A 12,021-nucleotide genomic window follows, 5' to 3' on the forward strand; every position below is an offset into this window, starting at 1 on the left:
TAGTGTGTGTTGTCATCAGGGAGTTGAGTAGGTTTTATCTGAAGTTGTGGGTGAAGCACATGATCTTATGGATTGTGTTGCTATAATGACATAAATATGACTTTATCATGCTTGAGTGATATGGAAGAATGAAATTGGTCCAGTGGAATAAGTGGAATAAGTGGAATAAGTCCAGTGCTAGTGTAACATCTGTGATTGAACTGACTGGTGGTATTCAAATTTGGAGAAGCAAGTAAATGGAACATACTAGGAAGGTTGTAGAATTGTGATAAGCCTCAGCCTGGCGGTGATTATACAATCGTGCCTGACACATGCTGCGGCTCACAACAAGCCACCGTGGCTTGTTTAAGCCACGGTGGCTTGTTCTGATTGTGCGAACTGGGTCAATATGTGAAAACTTGGATCGTATCTAACTCTTCCTGAGACTAATGTCATAGCCATACTTTTAACTAAAACCTCATGCACCGTGATGCAATCACTATATTGGGAGAATATTTGATTAGCCTAATCAAGCAAGCTGTTTTTTTTTTTAATAAAAACTATCAGTTATGGCGCTATACATTAAACCTATTTCCTCTAGCATGTGATGAATATATGTTGGTTATTATGCAAGCATTCTTGTCAAAAGAGATAACATGGGAGACATATCTCTGGAAAATTTTTTAAATACTTTAATTTCAATAATTACAAAATTTCAAAAACAGTATATTATAAAAGAAACAAATTATAAAATACACTATTTATACCAATGCAAATAATTTATAAATTTAAGCCCATATTACCTCTCCATAAAGTTGATGCAAGCATGTGAAAGAGATGCACATTTTCCTGTTTTCTATAAATGAATATTTTCAGTTATCTTAGCCATTTCTGGAGTTTTCTAGGTTTTAACTAACCAAAGTTTTAATTCAGGAAGTTTATTATTTCTGAATATACTAGCTAGAAGTACCAATTTATCCATATAACCCAGCAAAACAAGTAGGGGATATAGTAGTATTGCATACACAATCATCTGTTCAATAGTATAGAATATATTTTTCCAAAACCCCACCATTTTTGGACAAGTCCACAAAATGAGGAAAAGACCTTGATTGGGAACATCAACAAGAATCATGTTCATTGCTATTAATTTTGGTAAGATGGGCAGGAGTCATATACCAACCACACAAAATTTTATAGCCACTTTCACTAATATTTATCACAGTGATAGGGCCAAATCTTTCATGAAATTGATTGCCAGATGGAGAAATAATATGTTTTCTGAGAATTGTTAGAATGAACATAGCATTTTTCTAAGAAAAGCTCAGTGAAGCTCTAACAGTGCAGTTCTATACATGTCTACTCAGAAGTATGCTCCATTGGGTGCAGTCAGATTTACTCCCAGGCAAGCATGTTTAGGATCGCAGCCTAAAAAAAATTGTATGCTATTTGCACATGAAGATGGTTTATTTGCTTTATTTTTCTCACTAGCAGATAATTAGCATCAATGACTTTTTGCTATGTTATAAAATCAGGATGATTTTTTTCAGTGTTCTGAAGCATTAGTTAGCAGGTTGGCTAGTTAAATAATTACTTTTACTTGTACAGGCCTGGCCCTTGTTGTCCTTGGCAATGGGACGCTTCTACATGTAATCAAATATTAAGTTGTATTTGCTCCCCTTGGGTCTTTGCTTGTAGTTTTCCCCCCTTCCAGATGTGCCCAACTGATTATAAAGCCCTGGTTCCCAGCCTCTGAAAACCTGGTGAGAATTGTACTGCTGTGGTACTTTGTTATCATATAAGTTTGATGTTTGTTCTTAAGCATACTTCCAGGTTTTACTTACAATGTTGGAGCAGTAAGTATAAATGGAAAGTAAAATTCATTCTTTTTTTAAATATAGGCAATGGGAACATTTTGAAGTTACATTGCTTTTGTGTGACCAATCAAATGTGAGTAAATCAGGTAAGAATTTTAATTTTTAATCAATTTTATTAAAATGCAAGGTTTAGAAAAGGTTTCTTTTTCTTTTGCTATTCAATGGAAACAAAATCGTATATAGTTTAAAGTGAATGAATGCTGTTGGTTAGGTTTTGAAGTTGATTTTTATGTAGTCCAATGAATAAAATCTCCCACACCCATAGAAAGAGGGTGCCCACAGTTCCTGACAGTCTCACTTGCATTTTTGCATTTTATATCTTGCTTCCTAAAACAGAGGAAAATGAAGTGAATAAGAACACTTCAGCTGTCTCCCTATAGACAATGAAAACAGAGTTAACAGGGCTAAAGTAAACATGACATAAAGTAAATGCAGGGTCCCCAGTCTGGATCAGGACCCTGGTATAGTGGGTAGGGAACAAATTGGAGCCTTTTCTCCCAAGGCAAATAGCTGGTGCAGGGGGTTTGATCTGGATCAGGACTGCAGCAGAGGACAAAGGGTTAAAGCCTTCCTACCCTCCACACCAGGGTGCTGATCTGGATCTCTCTTGCCCACCTCCCCTGGGGTGGGGTGGGGTGGAGGCTGCAGTTTACTTTTAAAAAGCCATCCACACAATTGCTAATTGCATTAATGGTGGCACGTCTAGTTTAGCCCCAGCAGTTTATCATTACTTAACATTTAATTTGTATGTAGGGTATCACTAGGAAGTACTTACACAATTTAAATAAAACTTAGTATGTATGTAATCCTCCCGCTGGGTTTAAGAGTTTATTTGCTTTTCACTATAGGCTGATCTTGTAGCTACTATATTCTGTTGTCATTAAGTGCGCGGAAGTAGGCTAACCTAATGGAAAGATTCTGGATCTTTGGTGCTATATTGGCACCAGCAGGTGTGTTTGTCATCATTTTTCTAAAAAGTGTGATAGCCACATATTGTAGGAGGGCTCCTAGTGCTACTAGTCAGAAGGCACTCTTTTTCCCTCAACGGATTTTCTGCAGGAAGGAAAAAGGCAGAAGAAGTTGTGGGACAATATAGGAGGGTTATGAGTGGAAGACAGCATCGTCTGGATCCCCTCTAAGGCAGGCTGATGGTGTGATAAAGCCTCACCTGGAAGCAGCCTAGGGCTGCAATCCTAAACACATTTTCAAAAGAGTAAGACCTATTAAATACAGTGGGATGTATTTCTGAGTAAATATACATAGGATTGTGCTGTAAAACCCAGTATAACATTTTGAACTAGACAGGATTGAGTTTGACTATTTTAACAATGTAGCGGTGGGTTAGCTTTCCCTGTGATAAAGTATGTTTGCCACCCCAGTATTTCCTGTTGCTTGAGGTCATTTACTGCTTTGTTGTTGTTTTGTTGTTTTAAAGCCACTGATCAAAGGCCAGAACTGCATTTGTTTGTGTGCCAAACATACCACAAAGGCAATTTATATGGTATCCCTAAACTCTAAATAAAGTTTCTTTAAACAGAGTTGGATGCCAAACAGCCTGATTTCTCTGGGGGTTCTTAGATGTCGCACACATACATGATACATGAATGCAGTCCCAGGGTTCTACAGTATAGATGTTGCCTATACAGATTCCTCCGTACTAAAGTAAAATTTCATTTATAAGCAGAGAGTTTCTGTGACCTACAGTACTGTGCAAAAGTCTTAGGCTACCACCAGCTTTGTTGTTTTAGCAAAGTTTTAATGACCATCCATAATTATTTTTCAGTCTCTGTATTAAGATACAAACAGAAAATACAGGAAATATGTACAGGCAAAAATCAGTATTTAGTGTGACCTCCCTTGGCTCTGAGCACATCTTGAACTCTTTTGGGGAGACTATCCTGAACTTTTCTGAAGTAATCTTCTGGTATATTATACCAGGCTTCTTTCAGCACTTCCCAGAGTTCTTCTTTAGATGTAGGTTGTCTTTTATTTATTTCTCTGTCCAGGTAATCCCATACTGCCTCTATAATATTCAGGTCTGGATTCTGTGGAGGCCAGCCCATGACTGTGAGTGTTTTATCAGCTGTTTTCCTCGCTAAATATGATTTCACTGCATTAGCATTGTGCTTGGGATCGTTATCATGCTGAAAAATGAAACCATTCCCAATCAGGCGCTTTCCAGGAGGAATGGCATGATGAATTAAAACCTGTCTGTACTTTTCAGCATTCATGATCCCATCAATACGGACAAGGTTGCCAGTACCACTGGCAGAAATGCAGCCCCAAACCAGGACAGACCCTCCACCATGTTTCACTGAACGCCACAAGCACTCATTTGTCCATCTCCCTCCAACTCTTCTTCTCACATATTGTCAATGATTCGACCCCAAAATGTCAAACTTGGATTCATCACTCTATAATACTCTTTTCCGCTAATCCTCATTCCAATCTTTGGGAGCTTTAGCATATCTTAGCCTTTTTACCCTGTTCCCCTTCACAAAGGGGAACAGGGTGGTTTCTTGGCTGCTACCCTTCCATGAAGACCATTCCTGGCCAGGCGCCTGCTGTTACTCTAGTGTAAGAGGAGGTCATACTAAATACTTGCCACTTTAGCCTATGGAAGCTGTTTTTTCTGATTTTTTTTTTAATTGTTGAATACTGCATACAAATTTCCTGTATTTTCTGGTTGTATTCTAATGAAGAGACTGAGAAATAATTATATATGGTCATTATACCATTGCTAAAACAACAAATCTAATGGTGGCCTAAGACTTTTGCACAGTACTGTATGTTTAGTGTGTATGTGTATGTGTGATTTAGCTCACGATTCCTGTGAAGAGGCAGAGATGTAAGGTGGCTTTAAGTGTTTACTTACCATGCCATACATACCAAAGTTTGGGCATAGTAATATATGTTTGAAATGGTCCTTAATGCAGCAGTGGAATGCAGGCGTTCCTTCCTTCTTGCACCCCTTCTTGTCAATAGGAGACTGTGAGGGACAAACATTTGGAAAGACAAACACTTCCCACCTGTAAAAAAACCCCCAGCTATACATGCTTCTTTATCTTTTGATCGGGAACCCAGAGTGTGGCATTTCAGGTCCAGATTGTCCCCCAACAACGTTGGCTGGGACAGATAGTCAAAGTAGGCAAGCTTTAACTTGTCAGTGGTAATTGCCTGCCTAACAGCTTGCTCTTGGACTCTTGCTTCCACTGTACATCTGATACTGTCATAATCTATTGCCTATAGATCACATCCGAGCCAACCTCTTGAAAATTTCTTAGCTTTTTTATGCAGTCTCTTGCCATAATACTTCTTTACAATATTAACATTCATTTCAAAGGCTTTTATTCCTCCTAGAAGGCTGATACTTAGAAAAACTGTGTTTTAGTATATGAACATTATCTTTGTTGTAATTTACTCAATTTTGTGGTGGTAATGGTGACGCTCCCAGTAACAATAGGCTGAAGTGTTGTGATGTCATGGGATGTTACTGAATATTCTCTAACTGGACAGGTGAATATGCATCAAAATACAAAAGTTGTCACACAAACATTATACTACCTGCACACATCCTCCTTGTACATCCCACACTTCCATTTCATGCATCTACACATCTCTCTCTCACACACAATGCTATACTTTACACTATCACAAAGGAACACAGTTTTATTTATTATTTTAAAATATTTCTAGGACACTGTTCAGCGCAGGAGCCCTCCCAAGGCAGCATACAACAATAAAATTAATATAATAAAAAGATGCAGTAATATAAACAGCAAATGCTCCAAGAAACAAGTAACAACAGCATAAGACAAAACCTGCAACATAGTTGCAGCTACAACCCAGTCTCATAAAACATAATCAGGGGAAGGCTAGAGTAAACAAGTAAGTCTTCAGGACCTTCTTAAAAGTCTGCAATGATGGGGCCTCATGGACCCCTGTTGGCAACTTATTCCAGAGGTGTGGGGCCCCTGCGGAAAAGGCTCTCTCTTGTGTATTCGCGCACCTAACGTCCCTCACAGGTGGGCACGTGAGAGGGACCTCTGTTGCTGGACTTAAAGTGTGGACAGGCTGATAGGGGTGAAGGTGGTCCTTCAAGTCATTTGGTCCCAAACAGTTTAAGGATTTAAAGGTCAAAACCAGCACTTTAAATTGGGCTCAGAAACATGCTGGTACCACACACCTCAGTGCAACACATACTGTGCAACCAGCACTCACAGCACCTGCTGCAATGTCATAGAAGACAGTACTTCTAACACTGTAACACCTACAGTACTCTCAATACACAACTCACTGTGATATAATATAGTACACCTACTAGAATGTGTCAGGCTCAAATTGGATAAGTGATTAATTAGTCAGTCCTCAATCAGAAGTAGGCAGAAGTCAGATAGAGATGAGCAACCAGCATTAAGCTACAGTTTCACCGGAATATGATGTTTCTTGGCTGGCAGATACCAGTGGGTTAATCATGAATGGGCTAAGAACAAGAAGGCAATAATGAAAGGGCTTGTTTCTGGTTCAAAATCAGTCAGGACAAGGGATCAGGTACTAGGTATTTAGAATAGAGTGGGAAACAGGATCTGGGACAAACACAAGGTCTAGGAAGTAAGTAAGATCTGAGTTGTGCATTAAGGCAGTACATAGGCAAAGGGCCTTCAGTCTGTAATGTTATCACAGCAAGAGCCAGGCTGCAAATCATTCCTTCTCAGTGGGGAAGATGTGCCTTTCCAACTCAGTTCTCTGCTGTTATACTATACTGTACTAATTCTTTAAAGCAGCCTAGTCTCATTTTTATGGAAGCAGTGGCTTGCTAGCCTAGATGGGGATTTCTGGAGCTGTGGGTGTGGCAGATTAATGTAGGAGGCCATGGAGGTTAATCATCATACTGTCTGGCAGAGTAGCCCCTGATACAGAGTGTGTCTGTGTTTTTAAAATAAATTCTTTATCTTTGCTTAGATTAGATCTGAGACTTTTTTTGAAAGTAGATTTTGTAGGATCTAGTGCCTGCCTCATTTCATGCATGTTATGGACAGTTGTGGACCTGTGAAGACAGTTAAGTAGGCAGTAAGCTCTATATGCATGGCAGCTGGAAAATTCCCTTGTTTACATATTCATTCTTATTTTGTCATCAGTCATTCCAGCAGAAACCAACTGTGTATTTACTTTGATTTAAATCTTGACCTATTCTGAGGATTCAAGGTGTAGACAACTATATTGAATGTTATAGATAGACTATGCTTCTTGGTGGACTCCAAGAGAAACATTGGGCTGAATCCAGACTTTGCTCCCACCAACCAGAGCATCTTATGAGCAGAGTTTCACTTGGGGGATACTCCTTCCTATGGAAGCGGGGAGGTGACTTTTGCCAGTGTCCAAGTGCCCTACTTTACAGAGGACAATCCTCTATTTTGGTGAGCTTGCAGAGGATAATTCTCAATTTGAAGGTGTCCTTTATTGAAGAGGTGTTCAGTCTCAATCTGGTTTAAAGGCAAAGAACCCTAAGGTGGGAGAGCAGGGGCTTTGAAGTTGCCCATCAACAGTTAGCACCTGGACAGCAGGCTGAGCAGGCCCACAAGGCACCTTGGTCAGGCATTTCCACAATGGTGAGATATACTGTATTTCTATTTAAATTATTGTTATTATTTCTAAATCTTTAGACTTCCCCCTTTCCACTAGTGGGATTCCTCTGCTGGATCACATGTTTTTTGTGGACTGAAGGAACCTTTCTGTATGTGGAACATGAAGTCTGGATCCAAGCCATAATAGCTAAATGGACATGAGGAGGATGGAAGGATGGAGGAAAAACTGGATTTCAAAATACTGGTTTCCACAAAAATACACAGACAGAACAATTATTATCAGAGCTATAATAGCCATTAATATTTTCAAATGATGCTTTGCACTATTGGAAAAAATCCAACTATAACAGACAAGAAATCTGCTGTTTTGAGATTAGAAGATATAGAAAAGGAATTTTCTTGTCAAGCTTCTTACAACAAAGGACAGATTTTTTTTAGCTTTGAGGAAATGACATGGTGATATCCTTTCAAATGAGGAAATGAATCCTTTTCCTGTGAAAATGAAATCTTCCACATTTCTCAGTTGCCTTTTAAGCCTTTCAACCTGTCAATGAAATTGTGTAATCAAATAATAGCATGCCTGAGGCTTATTGCCTTTTCTTGAGAAGTGGTATCATCAAATGATGCGCTCTATTGATTTTAATCACACTGAGCCAGAATACTTAAACTTAGAGTAACAGCGTTGGCTTCAGTGGAATTACTCCAGAATTTATATCATATAAGATCAGAATTGTGTTCACTTAAGAAAAATATGATCCACTGTAGGGTATTGGAATGTTCATAGGCAAAAGAGAATACATGGTTGAATTTTCTTTTCATGGAAACTATTTATTCAAATAATGTTTTCCTCTGACTAGTTGCTAAAATTGTCTGATATTTGCTTCCATTTTTGTGATGAGTATTCAAGGTCATTGCAATGCTCAAATGAACAACCGGCTTTCCTCTTTCAGTTTTTCTCCATTATACTTTGTACCTCAGTATTGCACTATGAACTTGCTGCCATGCTAGAAGTGCATTTTCCTTTTTTTTTTTTTTAGCCCATTAAAGGTATTTTCCTGTTAATATTAACACTTCCTAATTGGTTTCCCCAAACCTTTTAAACCAGTAACACATGAAAATAATTCTTTACAGTTTTTTTTAGCACAAAGGATAATGATCAAACCAGTATTTATGCTATCACTGTCTGGGAGGATCAAGCAAATTTTGGATTTGTTATTCATATTCATTGTCAGTCTTGAAAACATTTGATAGGACCATCAGACTAAAGATTTTGTAAATCACTCTCTGGTTTTCATGCCTGCCCCAGATCTCCTCATATATCTTCCTGCCAAGAGGTGCTTTCCCCTTATATTGCTCCCACTTCCATTGATACCTTCAGCATCCCAGTACCCTTCTTTTCCCCCTTGCCCCATTTGCATCATCCCAGTCTCTGCCTAAATCTTCAAATTCCACTGCAAGTAAGGTAACTATTTGCAGCGATCATGCTAATGGGCAGAGCAATCCAAAGTGGACCCAGGGAGGAGTGGAGTGGCAAGTCCACCACTGCATTCCAAGTCCTGCTGGCTCACGTCAGCCAGGGTGGCAGGTGAGTGTGAGTGTATGTGTGCATTTCTTCCTATGTTAGCTCCAGGGTGGCACAGCTGATGGTCCCGGATTGGGCCAGACCCAGGGAACAGAGTGGTTTTGGATCCAGTGGATCAAAGCAGTCTCCTTGCTCGTAGAATTCTCCATTTCAGGGCTTTCTGCCAGCTATTGCTGGTCCAGGTACAATGGGGGCCTGTGTCATGGCAGTGTCTCCCCCAGTGGTGCTTCTCTTTGCTGGAGAGGCACCAATGTGCCATCTTAATCCCTTCTATCCATCAACATTGGGGGAGGGGCGTTAGGATTTAAGATTAGAGAAATTTACAGAATTCCACATTGTGTCATTCAAATAATTTTCTGGTTTTTCTTACAGAATCTATATTGCCATGGTACAGAATTTGAATGTTGTTGTTTTAGAAGAAAACTTCAGGGTCACCTTCAGCAGATTGACTATTATAATAAGTCAGTGAATTGAAATATTTTGGCAATGTAATAAAATAAAATAATAGCATGGGAGCTTTATACTTTGAGATATATAACATATATGTAACTTTTAACATATATAATGTGGTTGAACAAATTAAACCTATTTCCCTAAGACAATTTTGACAATGATTGGTTTTGGCCTGTAGTTGCATCCCTAAAATACTTCTAAATCTAAAACTTGACTTAAATTTAAATTGCAGAGCTAGTTGTACTTACTGCTTATGAATGAATGTACTCTTAGAAATCAAAAATAATAAAAGGTTTTGGTTTTGTTAGCTGAGATTAAAGGCTTGGCTACAATTACATAGTATTTTGGACTGTTTTATTAGCTATGCAACTACTGGTTTTAGAAACTAATAAATGATACCAATACTTAGGGCACAATCCTATGATTGTTTAGACAGAAAAAAGTCCTACAAACAACACCTGGCATTCCCCAGCCAGCATGGTTGGCTGGGGAATGCTGGGTGTTGTTTGTAGAACTTTTTCTGTCTAAATATACCCAGAGTTGCGCCCTTAAGTATCACTTTGGTTGCTATAGTATTCTGAGGAAAACTCAGTGGGCAGGCTTTAACCTGTAAAGATTTTCTAGATCTTTTTATTTTGGTTACTGAAAGATGTGACCTGTCCAGAAAGAATAATAATGAATACTTACTCCTGCATTTGTTTAGATTATCACTTTTGTATTTAGTTCTGTTGCTTTGTTCTTCTTCTTTGGTATTTTAGGAATGCTTTAAAATGTACTTGGGCTCACTATGCATAAAATGAGACTACATATTTGATATGGTTGGCTAACACAAAAAAATATGACAGATTCTTTAGGTTAATTATTCTTTGGTATCTATGAGGTAGATAAGACACACTCTCACTTAGCATGCTTGACCATTAAACTCATTGATGTACCATATGTCAGGGATGGCCAACTTCTGTATAGTTAGGGAGCATTCCATTATCCAAGCAGTAGTCTGAGAGCAGGAAGTGTGTACTGCACCAAAAATGGACCTCATGAGTAGTCAGGCTCCATAATAAAGTTGGTGCAACTTATTAGTAAAGGATAGCATGGTTATACTGTACAACACTTGTGCTTTGACTTAGCTGGGACATAATGTACAAAATTTTAAACAGAGATGCGGTATTAAAATGTGGAATCTCTGTGTCTTGGAAATTGAAACTATTTTTCTTTTCCTTACAACTGAAACTGTAGACACACCTTGCATGTCCCCATCTGCAGTCAGCACTGCTATTGCCATCATATGAGAAGAGAGCAACCTGCCCACCCACAAGTTAGCTGGGCAGGCACTGGGGGGTGTAGTGCAAAAGAGCTACGCCCCCCATGTATTTGTGAAGAGAGGGAAGAAGAAACTCATCCCTGTGGGGTTGGAATTGTATAAGATCTGATAAACAATTTCTTAAATTGAATGTTATTCTATGAATATTCATAGACGAAGGGATCTAAAGGTTCTTCTTCGTGGTCTCTGTGACTCATACATATGGGTTATGCGCCTGAACAGAACGTCATTTGGAACATTCTAGTACTAAACAAAGTTTTAGGTAGGAGCCCCGCCCACCTGCTCTGTGCATGCCCGGGGCATGTCTCCTGCCTGCCTCTCAGTTTCTTTTCATCCACTGCAGTGACTAGCAGCATCTGGAACGTTCTCTTGCCTCACAGCTAAAATATCTCTAAAAATCCTTTTGTCCCCTCCCGGGACTCTTTGAACCTATGGCCATGGCCGACCTTAGGCTTCTCATGATGAAAGTGTTTTTTCTTGTTGCCATTACAGCAGCTTGAAGGGTGAGCAAATTGTGTGCTTTATGGCATGACCAACCGTTCTTTACTTTTCATAGGGACAAAGTAGTGCTATGACTGGACTGCTCCTTTCTTCCAAAGGTTGTCTCACAATTCCTCTTAACTCAAGATACTGTACTGCCAACCTTCCTCCTTAACCTACCTTCCCAATGGAGGTCAAGTTTCATTCTCTAGATGTCAGAAGGGGACTTTCTTTTCACATCCATAGGACATCTCCCTTTTGGAAATCTACCCTTTCGGAAATTCTTCGTGCTGTGGCCAAACACATTCTTCCCAGCCAGATGACAAAGAAAAGGAAGAAGTGCTCAGTTCCTACTTTGGCTCAGTCTTCTCCCAAAAGAGGGTCTATGACCCCCCTGGCAAAGGCGAAGTACAGGCTGAAGGGGCAGGATTGCAGCTTGAGATCGATAGGCATATGGTCAAGGAACACCTAATTACTTTGAGTGAGTTCAAATCTCCAGGGCCAGATGAACTGCACCCTAGAGTAATAAAGGAACTGGCAGAAGAACTCTCAGAACCACTGTCTATTATCTTTGAGTAATCATGGAGGACGGGTGAAGTGCCAGATGAGTGGAGGAGGGCTAATGTTGCTCCTATCTTTTGTTGTTTATTCGGTCAGTCACTTCCGACTCTTTGTGACTTCATGGACCAGCCCACGCCAGAGCTTCCTGTCGGCTGTCACCACCCCCAGCTCCCCCAAGGTCGA

The 12,021-nt window shown here is 39.5% G+C and overlaps 1 protein-coding gene across 20 annotated transcripts in view; it reads left to right on the top strand.

Annotated features, from left to right (window-relative positions):
* STK33 (serine/threonine kinase 33) overlaps positions 1–12,021 on the top strand; it is a 97,620-nt gene that overhangs the window by 24,015 nt on the left and 61,584 nt on the right. For 6 of the 20 annotated variants that reach the window (XM_084854844.1, XM_084854806.1, XM_084854847.1 and 3 more), the window contains 2 exons: positions 1,881–1,942; positions 9,396–9,484. The gene's annotated coding sequence lies outside the window, so the exon portion shown is untranslated. The remainder of the gene's footprint in view (positions 1–1,880; positions 1,943–9,395; positions 9,485–12,021) is intronic. The other 14 variants (XM_084854935.1, XM_084854925.1, XM_084854851.1 and 11 more) reach the window with 3 other exon arrangements.

The sequence above is a fragment of the Heloderma suspectum genome, chromosome 1 (assembly GCF_057233095.1).
Source record: "Heloderma suspectum isolate Gila_16-S chromosome 1, 16-S_ref, whole genome shotgun sequence".
Taxonomy (NCBI): domain Eukaryota; kingdom Metazoa; phylum Chordata; class Lepidosauria; order Squamata; family Helodermatidae; genus Heloderma; species Heloderma suspectum.